This window comes from Rhinolophus sinicus, linkage group LG02 (assembly GCF_036562045.2).
Source record: "Rhinolophus sinicus isolate RSC01 linkage group LG02, ASM3656204v1, whole genome shotgun sequence".
Lineage (NCBI taxonomy): Eukaryota > Metazoa > Chordata > Mammalia > Chiroptera > Rhinolophidae > Rhinolophus > Rhinolophus sinicus.
Window position 1 is genome coordinate 3,928,003 of NC_133752.1, and position 18,997 is coordinate 3,946,999.

The window sequence follows — 18,997 nt, forward strand, 5'->3', positions numbered from 1 at the left end:
GGTCACATTAGCCATCCCGATCATGTTTTTATATTTTGTACTGTGAATAAACACTGCATAACCCCTGTCCAGTGAAACCAAGCAAGAAAACCTAGGAGACTGTATGTACAGTCTAGTATCTTGGAGACTTTCTAACCAAGAATGAAACAGAAGCTATACGAAAAAAAGAACTAGAAAGTGAGAGACATCTTTACATAGCTGACTTCATAAAAGTTTGTTGTGTGGCAAGAGGTGCCATAAGCAAAGTCCAGAGATGAATGCTAAGTCTGGAAACAGTGCCTGGTCACTGAAGACAGGAAAGGGTAACTACTGATGGGAAGCTCTTCACAATGGACAGACAGACAGAAAGCCAACTAAGAATGGGCAAAGGCTCTGAGTAGACAAGTCTCAAAGAAGTAAATCAAAGGCCTACATATATTCAACTTACCCCCCAACTCCCCAGTAAACAGAGCAATGCGAAGTAAAATAACAAGGGCACTTCACTTCACGCCGTCAGAGCGGCGGCATTCACGGCACCTATAGCACCGCCTGTGGAGGGGATCTACACTGAGGCAGGAGGGCGATGTGTCAGAGTCTTAGGAAGCTAATCTGTCAGCATCTATTAGCTTAAACCTTCAAACTAGCAATTCCACTCCTGGGCATCCATCCATAGAAATAGAAGCACTGATACCTGAGGACGTGTGTGCAAGGATATTTATTGCCCATTGTTCTTAGCTGACGAGGACAAAGAGGGTGCCTACGCGATGGGAGGCCACCAGCCTCTCAGGAGAATGAATCCAGTTCCCTCTAGATGGTAGTGGGGATTTTCACCAGTGGATGATGAGCGCGGAAAGCAAGAAGCAGGTAAGTGCGATTATAATGGATTCATCTTGTAAAACAATGATTCCAAGCCCGCATGCGCGTGTGTGAATGTATGCGTGTATGTATATAGTACGTACTTACATATGTTTATGGAGAAAACTATGAATCAAAACAAGCAAGGTTGTTCACGTGGGCTACCTGGTGGGGGATGTGATGTGGGAATGAGGAGGGGGAGGCCTCCATAATAAAAACATGGTGCGTAAAAGGAGTCCGTTCATGTAAAATCACACCCATGTATCTGCCCACCGGGAGTGGCATGAAGGCCTGGTCACCTGAGGGCCCGTGGGGGTTACCCTGGTGTGGCGAGATTCAAGGTGACCTTTGTTTCCTTCTCTATAGCTGTCTGTATTGTTTGAATTCTTTACAATGAACATGTATTATTCATAGAACCAAATAGCCCACAAAAAGCTGTTTTCATTGAAAGGCGGAAAGGAGAAGAAAGCATCCTGGCACGGGACCTTGTGGCTGAGAAGGCCAGACGCCCCCTGCACGGATGGTGGTGGAGAACGTGGGCATGGTGCCTGCCTCGCACCCCTCATGGCTGCTCCACTCTGTCTGCGGAGGAAAAGCCCACAGGCCCCTGTGCCTATCTCCCTGCCCCAGGAAGAGCCCTGTCCAGTGCTAGAGCCTTGAGCTGCCATAATGTTCATCAGTGTCGTTTGGAAAATGTTTTCTTTTGAGATAATTGTAGAGTCACAGCACTTGTAAGAAATAATACAGAGAGACCAACCCAGGATATTCTTCACCCAGTTTCCCCACAGTAACCTCTCGTGAAATGATGTGACACAGGAGGCAATCAGTATTGATAACAATCCATTTACCTTATTCAGATTTCCCTGGCTTTACGTGAACTTGTGTGTGTGTGGTGTTTAGTTCTATGCAATTTAATCACGTGTAGATTCGTGCACCCGCCACCACAGTCAGGGTACAGAACAATTCCATACAAGGAACCCTCCTGTTACCCCTTTATAGCCACAGTCACCTCCCTGCCCCCTCCCCACCTCCCTGCAACCACTATTTAGTTCTCTATTTTTACAATTTTGTCATTTTGATAAAGTATGTAAATGGAGTCATGCAGCTGTTTTCACTCAGTCCAGTTCTCATCTTTGCTGTCTTGGATTTGAAAGTGGATTGATGGAGAGCATGAACTTGGGATCACAGAGACCTGGCTGTAGTTTCCAGATCCTCTTCAGCAGACTCACTTGGACTGTTTGAGTCTCGGTTGTTACATGTAGAAAATGGGCATCACAAAGCCTCTCCTGCAGGGGTGAAAGAGGTAAGCTTTTCTGCTAAGATTTAGGCAAATCATTGAATCTTTCCATTCCTCAGTTTCTAAGGATAAGGTGGGGATTAAAATGAGTTAATATATGTGAAGCTCAGCACAGTACCTGGCACACAGTAAGTGCTCAATAAATGCCAGTTGTTCTTGGCAATGTGATTATTTATTTACCCCCAGAGCCAGGCTGCCAGGGTTTGAATCCTGGCTCCATTGGCCGTGTGGTCTTGGGCAAATTACCTAACCTCTCTCTACCTAGGGCTGTTGTGCAGATTAAATAATACACACAGAGTGTTGACTTGGTGTCTGCTCAGGCCAAGCCTGACCAATGTTCACTCTTGTTATTATTACTATCCGCCCCACCCCCCAGCACAGCCCACCACCCAGAAGGCAAGTTTTACAAGTTGGATCAGTTTCAATGCCCCTAGTCAGGGGTGGGGGTGCCACTTAGAGAGTCCTGACCGGGTCTCCTGGGACCATGGCTCAAAGTGCCCTGGTTCTGACCAACGACCTGTCTCATCACCATTCAACAGCCTCTTACCTCCACTTCCCACCCAGCCTCCACCCACATGCTGGGGTTAGTGGTGTCATGCCCTGTTCCAAATTCCTCAGTCACCAGAAGTTCCGGTGTAGTCTTCAGCCGCTTAACCTGTGTGCCCTGCAGGGGGCAGCAGTCCAGAAATCCATGTCCTGGCCTTCATGCTTCCGTGGTCCCTCCGCACAGGTTGTTCCCTTTGCCTGGAAGGCTTGCTTCCTCCCTCCTTGTCTAACCTCAGTTCAAGTGTTTGTTTCCTCCTCCAGGAAGGCCCCCTGACTCATTTAGGCAGCTCTAGAAGTGCCTTCCCCTACACGCCTTCTGCCCCGGGCTACCCCATCGTAACGATCCACGGAGTCTTCTGTCTCCCCCACTGCCCATGAGCTCTTGAGGGCACAGACAGGTTGTTCCATGCCATGTCCCTGGTGCCCAGGCACAGCACCAGTACACAGTAGATGCCCGTCGTGTCCAGGTGTACTGAGTTGTATGCGTTTGCTCGGGCTGCCATAACAGAGTACCACAGGCTGCTTGGCACAGAAACGTATGGTCTCACAGTTCTGGAGGCTGGAAGTCCGAAATCCAGGTGAAAGCAGGGTTGGTTCCTTCTGCAGCCTCTCTTCTTGGCTGGTAGATGGCCGTCTTCTCCCTGTGTCCTCACACAGTCGTCCTACTGTGTGAATCTGTGTCCTAATGTCCTCTTCTTATAAGGACACCAGTCGTATTGGGTTAGAACCGACCCCAATGACCTCATTTTGCTTTAATTACCTTTTAAAAGACTCTGTCTCCAAAGATAGTCAGATCCTGAGGTACTGAGGGTTAGGACTTCAACGTATGAATTTTGAGGGGACATAATTAGGCCATAACACCCGCTGTTCCTTTCCCTCTGACTTCCTATTATCACACTTCCTCTCATTTTGGGAGGTGTTGGGGTGGCTGAGGGCATTTTGGGGATGCAGCTGAAGGGAAGTAGAGTCAAGGAGGCCTTGATTTGAGTTTAATACATAGTATATGTTTATATGGTTCCCAGTCTGTGTAGGTCAAGTTATTGCACTCTGGGAGGGCATCATGGCTTCCAGGAGTGTCATCCAAGGGGCACTGGGTGGGAACATGTGCTAGGGCGCCCAGTGCCAGAGTATATTAGAGGAGGAGATACGAGGTTTATAAGGTGATTTTTCCCAACAGGGAGACCTGGACTTGCAGACCTTCAGATTCACAAGGCAAACGGGAAACCGCCTAATCCAGGGCCTCTCAGGCTTCAATGGACATCGGACTCCCCTAGAGCACTCAGTAAAATACCGATTCTTGGGCCCAGCTACTCCGAGGCTTCACTTCAGTGGGATGTGAGGAGCCCGGGCATCTGTATTTCTCACATGCTTCCCCACATGCCTGTGAGGGGCACCAATGTTTAGGAAGCAGCGGCCAAGTCATCTTCTGGTTTGAATTTGTACAAGTCCTTTTATGACAACAATTAATACAATCACAACAAGGCAACTGTGTGTGTGTGTGGGGGGGTGACAGTAATTCTTCTCAATCTTAGTGTTCATTTATGAAAGAAGGTTATGATGGAGGTTTCCCTGAATTTGACAACAAATGTACATGACTACCTATAAGGAATTATGAGGCTGAAAGAAAGTATTCTAACCAACATGGAAAAAAATTCCATCATTGGAGGAGTACTCTGAATTATCTGTTTTCTCCATAGAAAAAATATCACAAAGTCATTGCCCTATGAAGAGGCAATCCAAAAGGATGAAGAAGCAAAAAAAAAAAAAAAAAATGTAGAGAAAGATGCTATAAAGGTGGATGTGAGGTAGTTAATTTAAAAAATTATTGTTTTTCTGGATTTTGTAATGTTTGTGTTATCTGTCAATTTGAAACATTATTTTTTTATTATTCTAAATAAATATTCACTTTTGTACCTACTTTTGTATTTGTAATTTTTTGCCCTTAATTGTTTTTCTAGAAGAAGGCCTCCAAATTGTAGAAGCTTCAGTTCCTACAGAACCTCGATCCATCACTGCTAGTTGCCTGCTCAATTTCCATTCTCCCCTCTTCCCCATTAACAGAACCCTGATTTTGTTAGGGCAACAATGTGCCATCCTTAATTTTTCTTTTGATTTCCAGGAAGCCAGCGGTGGCCATGTGACTTGCTTTGGCCAGTGAACCTTAAGGGAAAGTGATGTGTCTCTTCCAACAGGAAGCTTTAGAAGCCAGGACAATTTGCTACCTTTCCTTCATACTGCCCAAGCCACCATGGGCAGACAGTTGAGATAGGCCAGGATAAGCAGAGCTCTCTGCTGGACCAGGTGGGATGTGTAATGAGTGAGAAAGGAGACAGTGAGATTTGGGTTTGTTTGTTACTGGTGCTTAACACAGTTTATCCTGACCGGTGCATTTTAAATACGTAAATATGACAGTGGCCCACCGTCTCTAATGAAGCAGCTTCAGGATGAACAACAAATTCTTTCCCATAAGAATTTGGGACAGATGCACCAACCTCTGCCCACCATGAATTTTGAGGGGACATAATTAGCCCATAACACCCGCTGTTCCTTTCCCTCGCCATCGTCATCTTTGGCTGCTCTCCTCCTCACCTCTCTCTGGCCCAGAGACACCTGCTTGTTTTTAGATTCTCAAATATGCCATTTTCCTCTATCAAGGTGTTGACCCATGCTTATGTGAACGCTTTATGTGGATTCTCTCCTCTCCCTTCTCTGCTAGAATGTAAGTTCCAGGAGGGCAGCGGCTCTCTCTGTTGTTCACTGTGACATCGCTAGATCTTAGTGGCTACCTGGTACGTAGTAGGTGTTCAATAAACATTGTGGAAGGAAACTAAATGGACGAATCTTTGCCTAGCTAAATGCTACCCTTCCTTCCAGCCTCAGCTGGACGTCACATTATTCATTCCATTATCGTTTGGTGATGTGGCTTTGCCGACCACGGGCTCAGGAGTAAGCCTCCCAGATCCGCCACTTGCTAACTGTCACCTTCAACAGTTCCTTTAGCCTCTGACTCTCAGATTTCTGTACAAAAGAGGAAAATATAGTACCTGTGGACACTGTGTCTTCCCCAACCACCAATTGCTTAGGATGGCCACAGTCTCAGGTTGTATATCCACCTCCTCCAAGAAAACCCCCAAACCTACAGAAAACAAAAACAAAACTGGATGTGAGCCCCCTGAGGGCAGAGACAAACTTCTAGGGCCTTTAGCTCTAACCGGAGCCAGAAAGCTCCACCCAGCTGCAACTCCAGCCGAGCGGGCGGCCAGAACCAGCACACCAGGCGGCGCTCAGTTATGGGACCCCAGTTCCACCCCCGCGCGGGCCGCGAGGCCCACTGCGCACGCTCAGGCCTCGCAGCGACTCTGCTCCCCTCCGCAGAACTGCTCCCGGCGTCGGCCCTGGGCGGGGGCGGGGCGAACGCTGCGCCCTCCTCTCTGACTGGCAGAAGGACAGGCCAATCGTTGGGACGCCCCAGGGGATAGGCGGGGCCGCGCTGCGAGCCGGGCGCTGGGCGGCGGCGGGAGCTGCAGCCGGGAGTGTGCGGCACGCGCTGGGCGGCTGCCCCGAGCACTGTCACCGGTGATGCTGCACCTGGACCCCCGCCCCGACGAGCCGCGCACCCATCAGCCCGTCTTCCTCCTGTGCTTCTTAGGATTATTTTTTAGCACGCAGCCTTTTTTTTTCCGTTTTGTCCTTTTTAGGGCGGGGGCGGCGGCGTAAGCTCGGGGCGGGGAGGGGGCGGCCGGAGGATGCGGCGCGGGGCTGCGCTCGCTACGCCCGTTGCTGCTGCCCGGCTCGGGCCTGAGCGCCGAGCAGGTGGGTACAGGTACGCCGGGGGACGGGAGGCACGCGCTGGCCAAAGGGGATCCGCGGACCCTGCGACCGATTGTCGGATCCGGTGGCAAGGGACGCTGTGACCTGTGCCGCCCCGCCCTGTCGCCCACCTTTCCGTCCTCCAGCCTTCCCCCCACCCACACACACCCTCCTGTCACTCTCGCTCCTCACCTTGGTGGGCCCCCACCCTTCCGTTCCCATCCCCCACTCCTCTCCAAATCCCCCTGCAGCATCTCCCAGCCCCAAGACTGCGTCGCCTTACTCCATACACCCCCTCCCTGTACCTCTCCCAGCCCCCCTCTCTCCCTCACGCCACCTCCATTTCCATACCGCTCCCCATTGCGCCCCCGAGCTAAGGAGAGGGAGGGGGACCCACCAGGTGCCTCCCGGGAGTGGCTCGGGGGGCGTGGCTGGCCAGTTCTCTCCGTGTCCTACCCACTGAGTAGGTCAGGGTCCCCCAATCCTGGCCTAGGTGGCACAGAGGATGGAGCCTGGGGCCGCGCATCGGCGACCGGGGGCCGGGAGGGTGAGGCCGCCCTGTCTGCTCCCCCATCCCACGCACAGCACACATTGCTGCGGCCCCTGCCACGCACACCCCCGCGCTGCTCCGCCCACGTGGGCCCCGAAGAGGAGGCTGGAGAGATGGGAAGAAAGGCTGGCACCCACCCTCCTGCCCGGCGGGCGCTCCCGGGGTGCACTCGGCCTCAGGAGATGGCGCATAGGAATTGGCTTCAGCAGGGCCGGGCACCTTGCTGGGAATCCTGCGTTCAGGCCAGCGGCCTCTCGGGCCTGCTCTGCGCCCTCGCCTCCAGGCCCCTCTCTCCATCGCTCCATCGCTCTATCACTCCGTCACTCCACCCTCCTTGCTGTGGGCTCCTGAGGATCCTGCCTCATCATCTCTGATAGAGGCCACTTGCCAGGCAGTCTTTCCCCTTAGAAACACCCCCGCCCCCCTCCACATCTCCCTTCCCCACACACCCTAGTCTGCCTTTCTCCTGATGGCTGGCTGGCCTGGGCGCTCCGCCAGGCTTTGCCCAGCTCCTTAAGCTCTAGATGTACTGTATGGAACCGTCCTCCACCCCCACCCCCAGCCCTTCCACGCTCGCTCACAGGCACTCTGTCCTTGGCCTTTGCTGGTGCTGTCCCATCTCTGGGAACGCCCTTCCTTCAACTGGCCAGCTCTTTCTAGACCAAGGTCAGGGAGAGCCCCTTGCCCCGCCTGAGCGGGGAGGTGCTGGACATGCTGCTGTCCCCCTGATGGCCACTGCCTCCCAGACCAGACTAGGAAGTCTGGGACGGCGGGGGCAGCCTCAGCCCCTCATACAGGGCACCACCCGCAGTAAATACAGGGCTGAAGGGGGGTCCTCACCGCTACTTCATGGTGATGCACTGGTGTGCGGCAAAGCTGTGGGAGGAGCTGGCTTCTCCTCCAGGACCTTGGGCAGGTGTGTGGCACTTCCATGAGCTGGGATGGATGAGGAGGACAGCCGGATTTGGGGATGGGGTGGGGTGGTCAGGATGCCCCCCAGGATGCTTGCTCAGGCAGGCATTGTCACCTCCCTGGAGACCTGCTGCTCTGAGGATGTTCTTTCTTTTGTGCAACTCACTGGAAGCTTATGGATGGTTGCAAAGTTTTTGTTGTTGACACTCATGCACATGGTCTGAACATCTCTGCTCCAAGTCTGGGTAAATCTCACTTTGAGTCTTTTCACAGCGAGAAGCCCCTCAAAGGGTCAGAGTGTGGACCCAACAAATGAAACTGCTGCCATTTTCCTCCTTCACGAACCATCCATGGCTCCCACTGCCTCCAGGACCTCACAGGTCCCTCACATCCTGGCTCTCCTTGCCCACCGCTCCCCTTCCCCGCCACACTGTCTCAGCCGCCGTGCCACCTCTGTGTTCCCTGTTTTTACTCCCAGAAATGTTCTGCTCCTTTGCCGTATGGAGAACTCCTATTCATGCAATAACGCCCAGCTCTCACGTTACGACTCTGGTGTTCCCTGCCTCAGCCAAGCAGATTGTGTGCTCTCCCTGAACTTTATATCCGTACATATTTGTGTCGCTTTTCTTTAAGCAGACCTCGCCCTTTGAGACTGGGGACACAGTCAGGTCTGAGAGGTGGCCCCGCTTTGGTGAGGGCTCCATCTTCTGGGGGAGCCAGTCACACCGGCACCCACACTGCCAGCGCCCTAAGAGACTTGCACAGAGGAGAGAGAAAGCAGGACTGCTGCCCTCCGCTGGTGGAGAAGCCTTCAATGAGGAGGAGGCCCCACCCCAGTGGTGTACACGGTGGGTTGGGGCCTGCGGACCAGCGGCAGGAGGGACAAGTTTTGAGGAAGGCAGAAGCCTGCAGCCACGTGCTGTGCCACTGTTTGTTTGGTTAACTCCCTGAGAACGGGACCCTGCCTCTCTGCTGGCTCTGGAACCAGACTGCTGGGGTTCCCACACAGGCCCTGCCCCTCACTCAGCTATGATTGGGCAAGCACCTCCCCCCGGGCTTTCTAACTAAAATGGGGTGCCACCCTCAGGAAGAGTGGGGATGAATGCAGTGTATCCTGGTTCTCCTCAGTCACTCCCCTTCCCTGCGGTGGTTGGGTCCACCTGCAGGGCTTCTGAAGTTGTGTCCTATTCCTTATGGCTGTGTGATCTTGGTCAAGAAGACTAACCTCTCTGAGCCTCCATTTCCTGTACAAATGAGGGCTGGGTTGGTGTGGGGCTCGGAGGTGTGGTCTCTGAGCACAAGAAGCACTTTAATAAGTGGTCATGATGATGAGGGAGTGTGATAAGTGATTAAAAAAAATGAGTCTTTTTACTTTGTTGCAATAAACGCCCCAGTTAGAGGCCCTCTTTGTCCTTCCCTAGCTGACACCGATAAGCTAAGTATTCAGTCACTGGGAATGAAAGATGAAGGGCACAGGTGCCACATTGGCTTATGTAGACTGTGTGAGAAGGTGCTGTGCTTCGTGTAAGAATCCTGAACTCAGAGTCCACACAGGAAGGCTGCTTCACTGGCCCCGGAGCAGTTCATTTGATGCCTCTTTCACCTGGACCGCTTACCTGCTTAATGGTTGGGCTGCAACAGTTCCAGTAATTTCCACCCAGTTCCTAAGAAAACTTAATGGAACTAATGATCATAAGCATCGGCCACGGGCTAGGTGAGCTGAGCTGTGAGGGAACAGGGCTGGGTCAGAGGAGCAGCACTGACCAGCTCAGACTATTGGCTGTGTGACCTTGGGCAAGTCACATAACCTCTCTGAGCCCAGTTCCTTTTTCTGTAATGTTCACATAAGGAAAATAGCTATCATTGCCTAAGCTCCCATTTTTGCTGTGAATGATCTCATTTAAGCTGCACAGTACCGCTCTGGGTAAGGATTGTATGAGCACCTGGCAGTCTGGGGCTGCGTCTGGAGGTCGAGGCAGAGGCAGAACTCACCATTTGGGGTCCCTTGCTCTGGAGCTTAGGCGTTGCTCCGTGAAGCACACTGACCCTTGCGATGGAAAAATGTCCTTCCTACAGGGCTGCTGCGAGAAGCCAATGAGAGGAGCCTTCTCGGTGCTTTTAAGAGAAGCATGTTACCATAGAGCCAGTGGTAGCCGTTGGTGTTGCTGTAATCCGAGGCTCAAAAGGAGCACAGAGCTGGCCCGCAGTGGGACCTCGGCGTTGTCGCTCTAGCCCTGAATGCATTCAGACAATGCTTTCTTTGCTCATGCCTTTCCAAGGCCTGGTGGACAGCCCAGGGAGTGTGGGCCAGCAGGAAGGAGCAGGGACAAGGCAGGGGGCTCTGGGGGCCTCATGCCATGCAGGGCAGGGTATAGGAGCCCCTCCTGTAGGAGGTGGGAAGGGCAAGAGTGCTCGCAGGGGGAAGCACGGAGGTCCTTAGCCGCCTGCTCAGCGTCAGCCTGAAAAGCAGCAGAGAGGCCCGTGGTGAAGGCATGGGGGGCTTGGAGTGACCGAGGGGCCAGCTCCCCAGTGGGGACAGGGACTCTGCACTTAGCCCTTGGTGTTAGTATTTCTTTTCGGAATTGCACAAGAAGTATGGTACCTCTCATTGGTGAAATGAAGTGAGAGAAATGCCATTTTTCTTAATTGTAGCAGTTAACATTTGCTAAGCACTTAACAGGTGCCAAGGTGTATGCCAGGGGTTGGCAAGCTATGGCTCATCAGCCCGCCACCTGTTTTTGTAAATAAAGTTTTATTGGCACACAGCCACATTCATTTGTGTACCTGTTGTCTCTGGCCGCTGTTGCAGTGTATTGGCAGAGTTGAGCAGTTGTGGCAGGTACCTGTAAAGCCAGAAACGTTAACTGGCCCTTTACAGAAGGAATTTGCCTCCCCTGCTCTGTTCTAGCCGTGATTTGAGTTCATTTAGTCCAGAGGGAGAAGCCCTGCATTTCCCATTTTACAGATGGGCGCAGATAGGTTCTGAAGCCCAGGGGCACAAAGCTGGTAAGTGGGGGACTAAGGCTTTGAACTCAAGCAGCCCGTAGTTTTTCTTTCCAGGTGAGGAGGGATTTATATGTTTTATTAGCTTGTAATTGAATCATACCATGTTCAGAAAATGGGGTCTGTATAATATCTATTTTTTAAAAAAATTGTTGACAATTTCCGAATGGCCTGGTACCTGGTCATTTCTTAAAATACCTTGTGTTAAATGTATATACCTAATATGTTATAATGGTTAACATATTCCCCTTGGTTAAGTGTGCAGTTCAGTGGTGGTAAGTATGTTCCTATGGTTGCACAATTATCACCACGTCTGTCTCCAGAAGTTTCCATCCTCTGGAAGCGGCACTCACGTTGGTAGCCATGACCCCCTGCTGCCTTGTGGGAGGTCTGTAGAAACAAACAAACACCAATGGTGTGCATCTAATGTAGCAGTGAGGCTTTGACTGCAGCCCTGGGTTTGAAGGCCTGCTCTGCCATTTCCCAGCTATTTGTTGCCAAGTGTCTGCACCCCTCTGAACCTTCCACCACTCAGTGGGATGAGCCCCACTCCCCGTCCTGCAGATCACGTGGTAAGAGGGTGAATTAAAGAACGGAGGTGAAGGCCCAGCGTTGTGCAGAGGACAGGAGCTGTGATGCTGGTCCCTTGAGTGGCCACACCTTAATCGGGTGTTAGGTCAGTCTGTCCTCTCCAGGTGGCCCAGGTGTCCCCTTTGTCCTTTCCAGGCCCTGGAAGCATCCTCAGGACCTGTCACGCTTCCTATAAACCCTGGCTGGACCTCAGAGGACCCAGAAGCTCTGTGGCTATGGGCCTGCTGCTGTCCTCTCCCCCGTGGCCCAGACTTGGCAGAAGGGCCACTTCAAGGAGTGGAAGGAGGCCATCCTGGGACTGCCGAGGGCTGCCCATTGTGGCAGTAATGCCCTTGTGTGTGCCGGGTCAGGGGACCCACTGGCTTGGCCCGCTGGCTGCTCCGTCTCCACATTGGCTGCATTTTGATTCAGGAGCCTCCGGACTGGCTGCTGGTCCCTTCCTGAGGGATGGAGGCAGTGGGGCACACCCCTGAGGGGTGTTCTGCTTCCTCTGGAGGACAGCCAGACAACGAGGATTACAGGGGTTGAGCCTAGAGTAGCTTTCTGCTTCTTGTAACCTTGGAACCTGTGCCTTTTCTCTTTTCCCGCTTTAACCTGCTGCTTCTGGAGGCTGGCCATTCCTATCTGCTTGCTCAGACTAGGGGTTTCATTTAACAGGATCTTGATTGAGGTCATCTGTTGAAGCACTTCTTTTTTTGTCCCCCTCCCCTTTGTAAAAATTGGCTGAAATTCACACAGCATAAGATTAACCATTTTACAGTGTCCAATTCGGTGGCGTTTAGTATATTCACAATGTTGTGCAGCCACCACCTCTATCGAGTTCTTTTCATCACCTTCAAAGGAAACCTCACCCTTTAAGCAGTTTCTCCCCACTCCCCCTCCCCCTCTGCCCTGGCAACTGCGGCTCTGCCTTCTGTCTCTCGGTTTCCCTATTCCGCACATTTCATACGAATGCAGTCGTGTACTTATACTATGTGGTCCTTTGCGACAGGCTTCTATCACTCAGCATAATGTCCTTAAGGCCCATGTTGTAGCAGGTGTTAGCACTTTAGTCCTTTTTATGGCTGAATAATACCCCATTGTATGGATATACTACATTTTGTTATTTATTTGTCTGTTGATGGATATTTGGGTGGTTTCCCCATTCAGCTAGTGTGAATAGTGTGTGAGGCAAGACTTAAAGTGTTAAAACTTTCTTCCCAGGACCTTGGCTGCTCGGGTTCTGTTCTTCTGGGGTGTCCACTCCACTGCCCACTCTTTCTCCAGTTCAGCCGCTCATCAGATAGTTGTGGATGTGCCCTCTGTGCCAGGCAGTGCCCTGGGAGCTCCCAGCCTTGTTCTTGACATCTGGAGAATGGTTTGTTGGCTTCTTATTTTCCAACCAAGAGTGTGAGAACCTCGAGGCAGGAGGGATGGCATGGGTGCCAACCGAGTGGCCCAGAAAGGCAGCTGGCACATGGCAGGGAGCCCGGCCTCCTTTCTGTTGGTTCCTGGAACATGCTGGACTCTTCCTGCTTGGAGCATTTGTGTTTGCTGCTTGTTGTCTGGCATGCTGTTCCCCTTCCCTCGCCAGGACTGGCTTCTCCTCACCCTTCAGTCTCAGCTTGAATGTAACCTCCTGCCCCAGAGAGGTCTTCCCTGCCTACCCCAGGTGGATGCCCACCTCCCCCTCCACTGTTATTCTCCCCTTTGGCACTTCGTTTGCTTCTGAAATCATCACGATCTGAAATGGGTTTATTTCCTTGTTTATGATCAGCCTCCCATCCGCATAAGCTAGAATGAAAGCACCATGTGGGCGGGAACCTTGGCTGGCGTGTTCTCTCCCAGCCCCAGGTATTAGCATCAGTAGGTGCTCAATAAACAAACCTCACTGTTGCTTGGAGTCAGATGTGACTGAATTTCCTAACTCCACGTTGCTAGCTCTGTGCTCTGGAGCATGCTACTTAGTCTTTCTGAGCTCTGCTTTCTTCTTTTGTTCAATATGTTGAATGTCCAATGTCCCTACCTCTTGAGATTGGTGTGAAGGTCAGAAATCACCTGTGTAGGCCGTCCAGAGCCATGTCAGTGTGTAGTAAGTAGGTGTTTGTCAACTGCTGCTGTTGTTGCTGGTACTGGTAGCGGAGCTCATAACAGTTGTGGGTGAGTCCCCTAACTCATACGCTGCCTTGCTTTGAAATAGCCAGGGACTTCCTGCAGCTGAGTGTCCAATAAGGTGGCCACTCAGAGCTATTGAGTGCTGAAATGTGGCTTGTCTTAATTGACATGGCCTGGTGGGTGAAACACACACACTGGATTTCAAAGACTTTGAATGAAAAAGAGCGTAAGACGTCAGTAATAGTTTTAACATGGAACACAGCTTGAAATGATACTATGTTGGATCTATTAGGCTAAATCAAACGTATTCTTAAAGTCAGTTTCACCCATTTCTTTTGTTTTTAACACGGCTACTAGAAAATTTAAAGTTGCTTGTGGGGCTCACATTGTACTCCTTTTGGGGAGAGCTGCTGTAAATTGGAAGCTCCTTGAGGGCAGGAACCAGGCCCAGAAGATGGTGGCTCTGCCTTCTGGGAACTGTGTGGCCCTAAGCAAGTTAGTTAAATTTTTGTTTCCTCATCTGTAAATGAGATGCTCAGTCTAATGACATACAAGGACAGTGCACATTTGAGGCCCTCCTGTGCGCCCCTGGAAGGAACTAGGGCCATAGGAAGACCAGGCGTGGCAAAGTCCCCGCCCATGGCAACTTTTGTTCTTGGGGGTGGGGAGGGGAGACCCACAATCTACACAATATAAATAAAACACAGACCCAGTCACTAAGACTGTGATTATTCCTCAAGGATATAAGTAAGAAGACGTGATGGACAATCATACTGGTGAGAGTTTGGTCTTGTTGACCTGAAACAGACAGACAAATACTTCTCCACCAACATGAGTATTTGGGAACAAAGAATTGCAATTCAGGACACGTGGTTTAATGGCGAGTCAGGAACAAGTCCAGAGAAGAAAGGAGAGGAATATTCTTTTATAGAGAAAAGGGGCGTGTTGTAAACAGAGAGTCTGTTGGAGGAAACGTGGAGTTTGGTGTTGTGGCTTTTCATTGCCTGGGTGGTTGGTTGCAGCACAAGGGGAAAATCCTCCTTCCTGCAGGAGCAGCAGAGTAGAAGAACATCTTCCGGTTGCAGATGGAAAACAGTCTTTTCCTATTTGGGGTACTTGGCGATGAGTGGTAGGGTGTGAGAGCGCCCCCTACCGACCCTCCCCGCTCCAATTTAAATGACCTTGCTGTTTGTTCATCTTCGTAGTCTTCAGTTAGGAGCTGTGCAGGCAGGCCTCTTGAGGAGAACAAAGATGCACCTACGTCTAGTCTGGCGCATAGTAGGCTCTTTCTAATCGGCACTCAAGATGATTACGTTGGGATGGCCCAAGATGGGCCACTCCACTAGGTCACCTCCACTCAATGTGCCAGCCTTTTTAATCCCTCTGCTCACAAAGATTTTGCTGTTCTCTGAAGAATTTGCAGCCTCACGTTTGTTTTCCATGGCCTCTGAATGTAGGAGACTTCTCTGAGCATCTTCCCCGTAGTGGGCAGGGCTGCCTCACGGCCAGCTCTGATTGGACTAGAGCAGTTGATCGGCCAGCTCTGATTGGATGAGGGCAGCTGATTCTCAGGGTATGACAAGGCTGCCGTCTTGCTTTGTGCATCTCCTCTGCTCTGGACCCCATCTCTACTGCCTTTTTCCTGGCCTGGGAGGGAATCTGGGTTTAGTTCTGGATGCAGCCAGGAGCCATGAGGGAGACGAGCCACTTCATCCCGGGGAGCTCTGGTGACCTGGGGCCACATCCCTGTCCCTGTCCAGGGGTGTGTGTGCTCCCCAGTGAGAGATGCCTGGGGAGAACTTTGTTCCCACTTTTTCAGGAGTCAGCTAACATTGTTCTCCTCGTTTCCCTCTGCCACACCTACCTGCAGGTGCCTGGTGTTGTGCTGGCACAGCCCTCAACCCTGTATTCACAGAAGGTCATATTTCTTGTTAAATTAGCCTGGTTTTCCCATTCTCCCAAGCTGCACCTCAGAATAGGCTTTGGAAGATACAGCTTCTTTTTGGAAGTCAGCAGGGCTGCTTCCTGGGCTGGGGCAGCTGGGTGCGTAAGCTCATTAAGCTGGGTAGTAATTGGGTTTCTGTGGCGTCTTGGAGCCTTCCAGGATCATGGCTGGATGAGGTTTTTTGCCAACCAGACACCTGATTATAAACAAGGGCCTGGATGGCCTCAAATTGTGCCTAATCTGTTTAAACCATCAGGGAAATGGGTGCTTTATTGACATGCTCTATCTCTCCTTGGAAGCATGCCAGTTACCCAGGATGAGCCCGTTCATGAGGGTCGTGGTGTTAGGGGTCCCTGAGTTTTCTATAGGGATGGCAAAAACGAATGCAAGACACTTTAGACCAAACATGTCCTATTGCTGGATAGGATATCAGAAATTGGGAGTGCTCCTGCCAGAAGATGGCGGAGGAGTGCTGGGTGCCCCAAACCTCAGGTGTTCACATCGTAAATTGTGAATTTGGGATTTCACAGTTCACAAGCTCCTGGGTTGTAGCTTCCCTTCGTGTTTGTTGGTGAATAGTAGGTAAACTAATGAGGTTTTGGAGTGTGGTAAATTGCTCTCAGGCAGGGATGTGGGCTGATGAGTTTGGGGTGGTGTCTTGTCTGTTCATTGTAGCAGGTACAGAAAAGCTTCTTTAGCATTTGTGCCAGGTATCTGAGAGCAATGCCATGGCTGCTGAAAATACCCATATGTGGACTTTTTCTCTGAATTCCAACCATCCCTTCCCACCTTGATCTGAAGCACTGAACTGTCACCACACTTCCAGTCACCACGTCATGAAGGTGATTCCCTAAAACATGTGGCACCATCCCTTCTCCTTGTGGGAAGGTCAAGTTGTGTCCTGAAATCGTCCCACCCAGGAAGCTGATAATGGACATTTTTGTAGGTAGTGTTCTATGACAATTGGATGAATAATCGAATTGGTCCCATTTACTGGGACCAGAGAGAAAAAAAATGATTGATTAGAAAAGGAGCGATTTAAGAAACTGAAAATTGTCAGAGAGGTAATTTTGCTGTCTGAATTAAAAATAAATATACCTTTGAAGTTCTTGGTCTGATTTATATGCCAAACGCAGTGCCTGATTTACTTCATGCAAAAGAACACAATAAAGGAGAAATAGAGCAACTAAAAATACATGAAATGTATAAAAACAGAGTGAAATGGCAGATGTGAAATCAGTTATACCAATAATAACAAACATGAAGTGTGACTGGATTAAATAATCCAATCAAAAGACAGATGTTCTCAGAATATATTAAAAATAATCTAAACGTATGCTGTCCATAGGAGATCCACATCTTTAGAGTCAAAGATACATAGTGGATTGAAGGTAAAAGAATGAAAAAAGATACATGATGCGAAAAGCAACCACAAGAAAGCTAGAGTGACTATACCAATATCATACAAGATAGACTTAAAATAAAAATAGAGATAAAGAGAGACATTTTATAATGACATTTTATAATGATAAATAAAATGGTCAATCCTTTAGGAAAATGTAACAATTATAAACATATATGCATCTAACAACAGAGCACCAAATACAGGAAGCAAAAACTGACTGAAATATAGGGAGATAATTCAACAGTAATAGTTGGATTCTTCAATACTCCACTTTCAGTAATGGACAGAACAACTACATAGATCGAAGAAATAGAAAACTTGAACAACACTATAAACCAACTAGACCTAACAGACATCTACAGAATACTTCACCAACAACATTACAATATACTTTTGTTTTTTAAAAACTGAGGTATAATTGATATATAACTTTAGTTTGAGGTGTACAATATAATGATTTGATATTTGTATTGTGAAATGGTCACCACAATAAGTCTAGTTAATGTCCATCACCACACGTAGTTGCAAATTTTTTTTTTCTTATGACGAGTATTTTGAAGGTCTTCTCTCTTAGCAACTTTCAAATAGGCAATACAGTGTTATTAACTACAGTCACCATACTGTATGCAATACCCCTAGGACTTATGTATTTTATAACTGGAAGTCTGTACCTTTTGAACTCCTTAACCCATTTTGCCCACCCCCTACCTCTGGCAACGACCAATCTGTTCTGTGTATCTATAAGCTTTTTTTTTTTTTTTTTTTAATTTTACATATAAGTGAGATCATATGGTATTTTGCCTTTATCTCTTTATCTGTCTGACTGACTCACTTAGCATAATGCCCTCAATGTCCATCCATGTTGTTGCAAATGGAAAAATTTCATTCACTTTTATGGCTGAATAATATTCCACTGTATATATACCACATTTTCTTTATCAATCCATCCACCAGTGGATACTTAGGTTGTTTCCATATCTTGGCTATTGCAAGTAATGCTGCAGTGAACATGGGGTATATATATCTTTTTGAGTTAGTGTTTTTATTTTCTTTGGATAAATACCCAGAAGTGGAATTGCTGTATCATAGGTATCATGTTCTTTCTTTTCTTTTCTATTTTTTAAATATATTTTGAAGATCCCCATACTGTTTTCCAAAGTGGCTGCATCAGTTTACATTCCCACGAATAATGTACAAACCTCCCTTTTCTCCACATCCTTTCCAAGAATATGTATTCTTCTCAAATGCACATGGATCATTCTCCAGGGTAGACAATATGCTTGGCCGTAAAACAACCTCAATAAATTGAAAAGGATAGAAATAGTCCAAAATACATTCTCTGACCACAATGCAATGGAGTTAGAAATCAGTAGCAGCAAACACAGGGCCTGGCTCTAGCTGATGCTCATTTCCATCCTTGCCAGCCTGACATCAAGGCCTCTCTTTTCCTTTCCACCTCATCCTCCATCACTCCCAGTCACCCCTGTTCTTCCTGGCTAAACTGAACTACTGACTTCCTACCCACTGTTTCCAGCTTCCATGCCTTTGCTCACGCTGCCCCACTTCCTGGAATGCCCAGTCCTCTGCCTTCCCTACCCCTACCCAGTCTCCTAAGTCACATCCTGCCTGTCCTGCTTATGTGATCGCCCACCTTAATGAGCTGCAATAAGCACAGTCTGTAATGAACAGATCAGAGCAGTGGTTCTCCAGCTGGGGTCTTGGCCCAGCAGCACAGCGTCACCTGGAAGCATTTTAGAAATGCACATTCCCAGGCCCACCTGAGCTACTGGATCAGAAACACTGGGTAGGGACCCAGCAATCTGGCTTTTAACTAAAGCCCTCTGGGAAATTTGGATATCTCTTCTTGAGAACCAAGGCAGGCAGGGCCGGTCACCATTTGTCCTGTAACTATACAGTCTGTTTGGTTGTTTCTAAAACAGTGGACGACTGGTTGGTTCCCTCGAATGGGCACAAACCACCACCACCATCTTGCTGAATCTATAGGTGAGA

At 49.5% G+C, this 18,997-nt stretch overlaps 1 protein-coding gene and 1 long non-coding RNA gene across 8 annotated transcripts in view; one reads left to right on the plus strand and one right to left on the minus strand.

Annotated features, from left to right (window-relative positions):
* Positions 1-1,009: 1,009 nt before the first annotated feature.
* Positions 1,010-11,076, minus strand: LOC141569141 (uncharacterized). Its single transcript, XR_012492561.1, has 3 exons — positions 7,175-11,076; positions 5,722-5,813; positions 1,010-2,120 (listed from the first exon to the last, which is right to left on the minus strand). It is a non-coding gene; the product is annotated as an uncharacterized LOC141569141 (long non-coding RNA).
* The window catches only part of JAKMIP1 (janus kinase and microtubule interacting protein 1), a 102,477-nt gene continuing 89,647 nt past the window's right edge, over positions 6,168-18,997 (plus strand). For 4 of the 7 annotated variants that reach the window (XM_019748185.2, XM_019748182.2, XM_074321066.1 and 1 more), the window contains exon 1: positions 6,168-6,490. The gene's annotated coding sequence lies outside the window, so the exon portion shown is untranslated. Of the gene's footprint in view, positions 6,501-18,997 lie in introns of all 7 variants that reach the window. The other 3 variants (XM_019748183.2, XM_074321073.1, XM_074321074.1) reach the window with 3 other exon arrangements.